This window comes from Leptonychotes weddellii, unplaced genomic scaffold, assembly GCF_054177405.1.
Source record: "Leptonychotes weddellii isolate Sample4059 unplaced genomic scaffold, ASM5417740v2 HiC_scaffold_1946, whole genome shotgun sequence".
NCBI lineage: Eukaryota > Metazoa > Chordata > Mammalia > Carnivora > Phocidae > Leptonychotes > Leptonychotes weddellii.
In genome coordinates, this window is record NW_027780306.1 from 3013 (window position 1) to 13839 (window position 10827).

At 40.7% G+C, this 10827-nt stretch overlaps 1 pseudogene; it reads left to right on the top strand.

Moving 5' to 3' along the window:
- The first annotated feature begins 2027 nt into the window (after nt 1-2027).
- LOC115943485 (large ribosomal subunit protein eL21 pseudogene) lies at nt 2028-2546 on the top strand (annotated as a pseudogene).
- Nucleotides 2547-10827: the final 8281 nt, after the last annotated feature.

A 10827-nucleotide genomic window follows, 5' to 3' on the forward strand; every position in this document is an offset into this window, starting at 1 on the left:
GAGACCACAGAGCAAATGCCTGGCGGGGGGGCAGGGGGGGAGCAGTGGCTTCTCTGCTTCTTGGTGCAGCGTTTGCTGATTGCTCAAAAAAATACTTGACTCCCGACCAGTTTCTCTCCTCCAACACAACACACTGCACATGTAAGCGTGCATGTAGTTTCCCCTGTGTTGGCCCCTCCTACCCACCATGGGACATAGTCAGACGTGAACCTCTGGATACTGTGTGTGGCGTGAGTCATGAAGTCTTCTGTCTCAGATCCAGGAATCTCTTGTCTTCCACGCCTATCCATGAAATAGTAACTAGCTAACCTGTTAGTTTGTAAATAGAGCAAAATCCTTGAAGCTTCAACAGTGCTGGACCCACACAAATCACGACTTTCCTTGCCTGCTTAATACTGTAGTCACTGTGCTAAGCCCTTGGTGTGCATGATGCTAGAAATCTCTCAGTAGAGGCCTTTCTTGCAGATTGGTTTTAGAGAATGCTTCTTTCACTTGCCCCGGGGTGCCAAAGCCGGCATCAAAGTGCAGTTTTCTGACTCAGACACATAAGCTCCTGGCCCCCTGCTGTCTCTCATCAATATACCTTTTCACCTACTTCAAAGTCTCTTCATTGAGGGGGTACCTGGGGAGCTCTGTCGGTTCAGCGTCTGCCTTCGGCTCAGGTCGTGATCCTGGGGTCCTGGGATCGAGTCCCACATCGGGCTCCCTGCTTAGTGGGAAGGCTGCTTCTCCCTCTCCCTCTGCTGCTCCCCCTGCTTGTGCTTTCTCTCTCTCTTTGTCTAATAAATAAATAAAATCTTTAAAAAAAAAATCTCCTCATCGAATAAAACATCATCATCCAGAGCTCAAGGAAAGTAAAACTGACCTCACATTTCTGTAAATATGTTCTTCAGCTCTTCCTCAGGCCTTTCCCTCAACCCTGGACCTAATGTAGCCCATTTACTGGTCTTATTTTATCCACATTTTTCTAGACTCTGTGGTAAAGTGGGAAGATAAGGTCCAGAGATGGGCTGCAGACAGTGAGACCTTGTAGTCACATGACTCTCTTCCTCCCCTAATGAATGTTAATCTACCAAATCATTTGCATTTCTATATACAGCAACAGGAGATTGAAATAAAAAATTCATTTGTAATGACATAAAAAGATCAAAATAAATCTAACATTATTTGCAAGACTTTAATGCCAAAAGTTATAAAATACTGAGAAATTAATGATCAAAATAAATGGAGATATATACTGTGCTTATGGATGACAGAATTCAACATTGTTAATATGTAAATTCTCTCCAAGTTGATTGATCAGTTGAGCAGAATGCTAATCAAAGTCCCAGTAGGCATGTTTATAAAAATTGACAAATACATTTTAAAATCTATATGAAAATGCTAATGATCTTGAATAGCTAAAACAAAAGAAAACAAAGCTGGATGAGTCAAAGTACTTGATTTCAAGTCTTACTGTGCAGGTACATTAGTCAAGACAATGTAATAGGTGTATGACTAGACTATTATATCAATGGAACACAATGGAACATCCCCAAATAGACCCATACATATATGGCCAATTGAATCTTAACAAAGGTATCTTAGATAATTGGCTGGGGAAAGATGTTCTTTTCAAAAATGATGCTGAAACATTTGGACAGCCATATGAAAACATAACAAACCCCGACTCGTACATAGCACCATATGCAAAAACTACTCACGATGCATCATAGACCCAAATGTAAAGCATGAAACTATGAAATTTCTGGAATAAAACCTAGGAGGAAACCTTTTTGACCTTGGGTTAGGGAAAGAGTTTTTAAATAAGACACAAGAAGCCCAAGGCATAGGCAAAAAAAAAAAAAAAAAAATGTTCTTTGAAACATACTTACACTTATGCTTGACAACTGGACAAACCCAAATGTTTGGTGAATGGACAACCCAAGTGTAGTGCATTCTCCAGGAGACTATCACTCAGCACTAAAAACCAAACCATTGTATATAGAGCAGCATGAATGAACTCAAAACCATGATATTAGCTTCCTTTCGGCCGGAACTGCCATCTTCCAGTAATTCGCCAAAATGACCAACACAAAGGGAAAGAGGAGAGGTACCTGCTATATGTTCTCTAGGCCTTTTAGAAAACATGGAGTTGTTCCTTTGGCCACATACATGTGAATCTATAAGAAAGTTGATATTGTGCACATCAAGGGAATGGGCACTGTTCAAAAAGGAATGCCCCACAAATGTTACCATGGCAAAACTGGAAGAGTCTACAGTGTTACTCAGCATGCTGTTGGCATTGTTGTAAACAAAAAGTTAAGGGCAAGATTCTTGCCAAGAGAATTAATGTACGCATTGAGCATATTAAACACTCAAAGAGCCGAGATAGCTTCCTGAAGCGTGTGAAGGAAAATGATCAGGAAAAGAAGGAAGCCAAAGAGAAAGGTACTTGGGTTCAAGTGAAGCGCCAGCCTGCCCCACCCAGAGAAACACACTTTGTGAGAACCAATGGAGAGGAGCCTGAACTGCTGGAACCCATTCCCTGTGAACTCATGGCATGAAAAATGTAAAGAAAATAAAAAGACCTCAAGACTGTAAAAACAAACAAAAAAAACCATGATGTTAAGTCCGTGAAGGCAGATACAAACAGCTACATGCTCTGTGATCCCTTTCATAGGACATTTTAGAAAAGGTCAAACTGTAGTGAAAAATAATTATCAGTGGTTGCAAGGGGCAGGAGGCTAGTGGAGACAATGGGTTCCGAAGAGCAGGCACAAAGAGATGGTTGGGAGTGATACAAATCCCGTATATCACAGGTTACGTGGGTTACACACACACGTATATATTTAACCACGTATAACTATATATATATTTGACATAGACATCTACAGGACATGAACATCTACACAAAGTGAAACTTACCGTATGCGGATAATACCATAATAAACCTGAATTTTTTTAAAAACCAAAAAGTACATTTAAGCATTAATTAGAATCACAAGTGCTGTTGTAGAATACATGAAATAATTACGTTTATATGTATTGCACTTGATTAAATATGTATGTCTTTCTGCTCGTAGGGTAACATTTAGGGAAATGCATTTTTAAATCTTACTATCATAATGTGTTACAATGCAAATTAAACATTTAGATTGTGCTTATTTTTTATGGACATTACATAATAATAGCTTTCTTTTGGCAATGATGATGTCTTCGGAACAACAAAAAAAATGAAGTAGCTTTTATTTTTTGCCTAGTTTGAGCTGTAATGAAGTAAGGAGTTATTGCTTGCAGTATTGGAATCCTTGAGCACATCATTCCTCTCTACTGCCCCTAATATTATTTTGTTACAAACTCTAAATATTACCCATGATTCCATATTTTAAGTTGTATATGAACGCTATTTTAATTAATTGTATAATTTGTGCCTTCACTTGTTTGCAATTCACTTTCACCTTTAAATATCTTGCTTAGTTCAGTCGTGCATTCAACCTTAGCTTATAAATTGCTTATTGATTTGTCTCCTACAGTCATATATACATTTGTAAACATTTTCTTCTCAAGTTGAAGTGAATATATTTTTCTTTTAAAGTTGAAATTGAATGGAAGTTAGAACTAATAGAAAGTTGACAGATTCCCCATTGACCGTTTTTTTTTCCCCTGTGGGTCAAGAAGTGGTTTCTTATCTGAATAAAACAACTTTCTATAACTGAGCTGTCCTGTTGTGGTTCTTTTTGATTAATATGGCAATGTTAGCAGAAGACTAATTATAGTATGGATTATTTTCCATAGCAGTCCCCTGGTGTTGCCAATTGCCAAGCAAGACAGTATGTTGGAGAAAGACATTATGTTCAAAGATGTCACAAAAGGTCTATGCAAGCGACAGTCTCACGACAGCATCCCTGAAAATGCTACCATGAACGGCCCCACAAAACCTGAGCAGGTAAGTACACCTTTACTGCATGCCTGCTTATTACGTCATCCTTATAAATCCAACATTTTAACACCAAACACCCACAAATTTCCATTCAAAGAAAGATTCATGAATGCAAAGGTTAATAGTTTTTTAAATTCCCATATAGAAACTGTTATATTGACCATTAACAAACATAGCTGCTATTGTGTTGTACAAGGATTTGAATTTTATATATATCCTGACTTATATATCAAGAATGTAAGCTCAGCCGGTATGCTAATTCCCGAATATTTCCAGTTATGTCCTTAGTCCTCATTTTGATTATTATGTAGGGTATGCTTTTTGTTTCCTTCAAAGATCCAATATTTCACATAACAAGAAAGGAAAATCAATCATAAGAGTCATTTATGAAAAGTATCTGTTGGTGTGTAACTGTGTGTGGGGGGGGGCGGTGTCTGTGCGTGCCACAGTGCCCACGTTATGGGAGATCACTTTGATGAGCTTGGGGTTATAGAAATTAGTACATTTCCCTAGAGAAATCAATGATTTTTATATGCTTCATGTTTTATAAATGGCAGAGTAATTTTATAAATGTCAGCATAATCCTTGAAACTGGTGTGTTTCACTGTATCTTATTTTGAATATATTAAAGACATTTTAGCTCGATTTTTCTAAGACTATCTTTTCAAGATTTAATTTTAGTTTCATTAATTTTTATTATTTCAAAATAACTAATAAATATTTTTTGTAATTTTGAGGTACTTTTAAATTTCAGTAGGTGTATTTGTCAGCTTAGGCTGCTGTAACAAAATATGACAAACTGGGGTGCTTAGGCAACAGTTTATTTTTCACAGTTCTGGAGACTTGAAGTACAAGATCAAGGTGTCTGCTGGTAAGGTTTCTGATGAACGTCCCCTTCCTGGCTGCTTTCTCCCTGTGTCCTTGTGTGGGGAGTAGGGCGTGGGGGAGGAAACAGAGACAGAGAGAGGAATGAACTGTCTGGTGTTTCTTGTAAGCATGCCAGTCTGTGGGATCAGGGCCCCACCCCTAGGACCTCCTTTAACCTTCATTACCTCCTTAAGACCCCATCTCCAAAGAGTCACATTGAGAGCCTCCACACATGAATTTAGAGGAATGCAGTTCAGTCCATAGCAGTAGGCAAATTGAATGTTAGGTAAGATGTAAGGCAAAGTTCTTTCTTAACTTTTGTAAGGGTCCTGTGAACTTCCTATAACCTTAAATGCATATTACTGAGTGAAAGAAGCTGATCTGAAAAGGACATATACAGCATGATTCTAGTATTTGACATTCTGGAAAAGGCAAAACCATGGAGACAGTAAAAAGATCACTGGTTGCCTGGGTTGGTCGGGGGAGGGATGAAGAGGTGGAGCCCAGAGGATTTTTAGGGCATTGAAACTGCTCTGTATGATTTTGTAGTCATGGATGCATGTCATTATACATGTGTCTAAACTCCCAGAATGTACAACACCCAGAGTGAGCCCTGATGTACAGCATGGACTTGGGGTGATGGTGACGTGTCCATGTAGGTTCACCTGTAAGAAATGCCATCATTCTGGTGGGGAGTATTAGTAGTGGGGAAGGCTGTGCACCAGTGGGGACAGGGGTATATGGGAAATCTCTGTACCTTCCTCTCAATTTTGCTGTGAATCTAAAACTGCTCTAAAAAATTAAGATCTTAGGGGCACTTGGGTGGCTCAGTCAGTTAAGCGTTCAAGTCTTGGTTTTGGCTCAGGTCATGATCTCAGTCTGGGTCCTGAGATGGAGCCCTTCGTGGGGCTCTGTGCTCAGCGGGGAGTTTGCTTGAGATTCTCTCTCTCTGCCTCCCTCTGCCCCTTCCCCCCATCACACGCATGTTCTCTCTCTCTCTCTAATAAATAAAATAAAATCTTAAAAAAAATTTTAAAATTAAAATCTTAAAAAAAGAGAAGATACAACATGATGTCAAGTATAAGCCTTATAGAATAGCCTTTCTGAATTTAATGTTAAGCTCTTTATAATTATACAATTTATAATTATATCCTAGACATTAAAGGCAGTTGCAATCATGTTCTGTTTGTTTGGTACTGAAGAGGGAGCAGCTGTTATTCAGCTTTTGCATTCATACATTATCGATGGAACATTTATTGGCTCTCATCTCCCACTGTGGGCACCGTGGGCATCTCTTCTTGGCCGTGAGGTGCGTGGGTGATTCTCTCCCATGGAAGACCAACATTATCCACTGACTGGATTATATTTTCACATTTCTTAAGAGAGCTTTAGAGAAGACTTGTCAAAGCAAGAACATTCTGATTAACATCTTAAGGAGAAATATGTAATGTAGAAAATTTTTTAAAAAATTGAAACAAAAGCCACAGAATCTCTCCTTCCAGATTTTTATAAAATGGAGGTTTTATCAAATGGTAACTGTGTGAGTGAATATTCAAGGTTTGATTTAAACTTTTTTTGGTTCTGATAATCTCCAAAATATCTCTGAGAAGGTAGAATTTTTCTTCAGTTGCTTAAAAGTGTGCAAGACATTCTTCCTTTAAATTCCTTTCCACTCTGCCTTTCCCTCTCTTTCTCCTCCCCCGCCTTCTTCCTTCCTTCTCTCTCTAATTGTCTGACTTCTTTTCCCCCCTCTCCCTTCCTCCACTTCCTTCCTTTGTGAGTATGTTTCTTTAAATTTAGTTCACACTTGAAATCTCAATTTTATTCCACTGAGTGAAGGCACATTAGTCTGGGAGTTCAGAGAAAGGCAGATGCTCTGGCTAGGTCTGCTGCTGAAAGTCTATGACTTGGAGGTTCCTTGACCTCATAAGCCCCATCTGTGAAATGGGTACACGATATAGGTCTCACAGGGTTGTTACGGAGCTGACAGAAATGAGGGCTATATGGTTATAACACATTTGCCAAGAACAGAGTAAAAATGCGCTAAGATGCATTCATGTTTTTATTGTTACTGATATAGACTGACTGTATGTTAGGTTTATCCAGAATGGCTGAATTTATCTGCTCTTGATGTAATTCCAGTCAACACATCCACTGCGCTTTATTTTTATCAGTGCAAACATAGATGACCTTAGACAATAATAATGCAAAATTATACTTTATATGAACATTGCAATGCTTAAACATGCATTCACCTGCATTGTCTTAATCCTCAAAATACCACTGTGGGCAAGTTATTATCCCTTTTCATTACCTAACTTACACTCAGTTTACAGATTAAGTTTTTTTTTAAGACTTATTTATTCATTTGGGGGAGAGAGAGAGTGTGCACGCATGTGCACACACATGCGTGCAAGCGGGGGAGGGGCAGAGGGGGAGGGAGAGCAGACTGCCTGCTAAGTGCAGAGCCCCCTATACAGAGCTCCATCCCACGACCCTGAGATCATGACCTGAGCTGAAATCAAGAGTCGGACGCCCGACCCACTGAACCACCCAGGCGCCCTGCAAATTAAGTTATAAAATGATCAAACTCCAGAACTGTAAGCAAATTGCTGAGAATCACAAGTATTTCTTTTACGCTGGATCCCGTTCTGTATTGGGGGCACTGCAAGGAGCATATTCCGGAGCCCCGTGGACCTGTGATGGTTCTATAAACAGGGGAGGAGGTTGGCAGTCCACGGCTGCATGTGTGATACAGGGGTTTTGAAGATGGGTGAGAATTCTCTTCCTGTGGTCCACAGACACACCCATCTCCATGTACACGAAAGTGTAAATCCTCGGCCAGGCAAAGCACTAGTAGGTAAAAGGACCTGTTAGGTTTTATTGTTGTACAAACATCTAACAGAAGAACAGAAGCAGGGGGGAATAATTAAAATGCTGTCTGGGCATGGGGATGAGCTTAAGCTTTGGAAAACAGTATTTGTCAGATTATCACCCTTTTCCCTGCTAAGACCATCCCGGTCACCTCGTTTCTCTCCTGACTTCCTCTTTCCTCTTTATTCATGAATACTCGGTTGTTTCCTCTCCTCAAGATACTGTTTTTCTTCTCCCATTTGTCAGACCACCTCTTTTATCTATTGGACTTGTAGTTTCTGCACACATACTGCTCATCTCCCAGAGGGGAAGTCACAAACGAACAAAACAGTAAAGTGGACGGCCACGCAGTGTTGACAAGTGGAGACCAGGAATCGGGGAAGTCCGATTATTCCCAAACGTTAAGTTCCCTTTGGGTCTCGAAACATTTCTCAAAGTGTTTCGCTGAAGTTTGTCCTGACTTTCTATCCTGAACGATTTCTAGTTTATGTTCTAGATCTCTCCTTTTACAGAGATAGATAGGGATATATATCTTCATAGAAATCATAGTGGTCAGTCCTAGAGAGAGGATGTTAATCTTTTTTACGTATTTATCCCATCTCTGTTTTGCCTTGTTGTAATTGTTTGGCGGACTTTGGCAGTAGACGTTATCCAGCCGACAACTATAACATAAAAATATTCAGAGGTGCCTTTTTCTTTTTCTTTCCACTTGCTAGCAGGTGTCCCCGGGCTTTTGAAATCCTTATAAAGAATGTGTCCCTTTGATGGCCTTGCTTAACATCGATTAGGAAGGCCTCCTTCCTGATCCTTTTGGGATCCTGATGTGATAAATGCAAGGAATGCTTCCCTTGACCGGCTCTCCCACTGGATTTGTCACATTTCACATTACTGCTAGGGTGTCTTCCCATTTTTACTGTCAGCCTAGTATTTTCCCTAACCCGAGAAACAGCTGTGCCACTGTAGATGGAAATCCTCAAGAATACCAACGAGATGTCTGCAGTAACTCTTTCGGGCTTGTCGGAACAAATGTGGGACTTCTGTTAGTACTCTTCATGCTTTTTCTAAACATACACCCAGAAATTTGCATTGAGCTTGTTAGCGCTGTGGTTATAAGAGGAAGTTTATTATCTAAGAAATGTAAACCATTTCTTCTAAAGAAAAAATCTTGCTTTTGATTTGTCCCCTTTTTATGATGCTTTGGGAGTTAAATATGTATGCTAACTTGATGGAGACTTTTGTCTTATTTTTGCATTGTTCAAAGTTATTGCAATCCATTATTGGTTTGTACCATATCATGTATATGCATGAATGTATATATATGCGTATATTAGCTTGTACGTGTATAATGTGTATGGATGTACATTTGCACATCCATATCCATTTTCTGGGGTGCATATCTGTGTGTATGTCGATGTATACATTTTTTACTTTCAGGAAATGCTTGCAAAGACACTGGAAAGAGGATATTTACATCCGTCTCTAAATTGATAATGAAAGTTTCCTTTTATGTCTCTCTCTATAAAGACTTTTGCCAGTGGGCTTTTTATTTCTTGGAAATACATGCTTACCCATTTGTACTTATTTCCTGAATTCCTTTCATATTTAAGGGCACACACTTACGTCTGTGATCTTGGATACGGTGCAGTTGTCTCTCAGTATAAGTAAACCTTAGATCTCATCTCCCAGGGTCACGAGTAGTAAATCCAGCGCAGATCCTGGCCACGGTGAGTGTGACAGCTCTTCTTGTAGCCTCAGCATCTGTCCCCGGGTGCATCTCTCTTCCCTTCCACCACCACCTGCCCTGTTTCCTCCCGCCCTGCAGCTCACAGGCAGGACCTTCGGGCCCTTACCGAGTTCTTCCTTCTGCCTGCGCATCTTCTCGCGCACCCCATGGGATGGCCTTGCCGGATCAGGTCCAGGTGCAGCTTTGCTCCATCTCATCTGGGAGGACTTCTAACCACCCAAGCGAGAGTGCACTTTTTCACTTTTCACAGCATCCTCTTGTTTTCCCTCGTAACACCTTTTACAACTGCAGTTTCTTACTTGCGTCCGTCCTTCTTCCCCAGTGAACTGTCAACACTCTTGAGGTACAAGACCACATCCTTTTGCTCCCTCCCTGTACCAAACCTCTAGCGCAGCGCCTGGCAAAGAGCCCGTGAGCCAGGAAAAGAAAGGGGAGTGATTGAATATATGTTGTCAGTTTATTCGTTATCTGCTAGACTTTCTCCACTGTTCCCTGATGGGTATTGTCCCAGCTTCCCCTTCTGACCTATCCGCTGTGTGACCCCAGGGAAACTGTGTGACCTTTCTGGGCCGTAAGTTCTGCATCTACTGTTGGATTATATCCACGAGTTTCAAACTTTTCAAAATTATTATTTCACAGCAGATTCTTTCCCAGAACGATATGTGAAAGAGAATTCCAGTTTTTAGAGCAGGTGAAAGCTGAGGGTCTCTGCTGAGAGCTGCACAGATTGGCCCAGAGCCCTCTGCAGATTTGCTCCCCCTTCCTCCAAAGGCAACCCTCAGGGAAGTTGGCAGAAAATTTACCTGTGGTGCTCACGGCCCTCTCCAGATGTTTCGCTAGATAACGATGCACCCCGTTACTGCACACTTACCTGCACACCAGACACCTTGCTGGGCCTCCATGCAAACTCATCCTCACAGCCTCCTGTGAGGGACACACCATCATCTTCCGTATTATGAAAGACAATGAAAGTGACTTACGGAAGAAAAAGGTTCAGGGTCCCCCAGCCGGGAAGATCCGCCACTGAGATTTAAACACATTCACCCCCATGAGTACAAAAGTAATCGATGCCTTAGATGTGCTTCAGTTTCCAGCATTTTTAAGGTGGGGAAGCTCAGTTTGGTGTGTAAGATTTTTACCCAAATCAGCATGACTGATGAAAAATGCAGAGTGGAATGCTGCCTGGGTCAACAGACTGCTGGTCACTTCCCCGGCAGCATTTCGGGCCTATGAGACTCTTCAAAGTAGAACTAAGTGTTTAATGTGAAAAAAACAAAAACAAAAACAACACAACAGATATCACACAATCCCAGAATTGATTTTGACAACCCAGAAGAGTATCAGGAAAGGAGGGGCATGATGACTTCAATTTTTATCAGCCACAAGTACCAGCTTTTGGATTCTACTCTTTTTTTTTTTT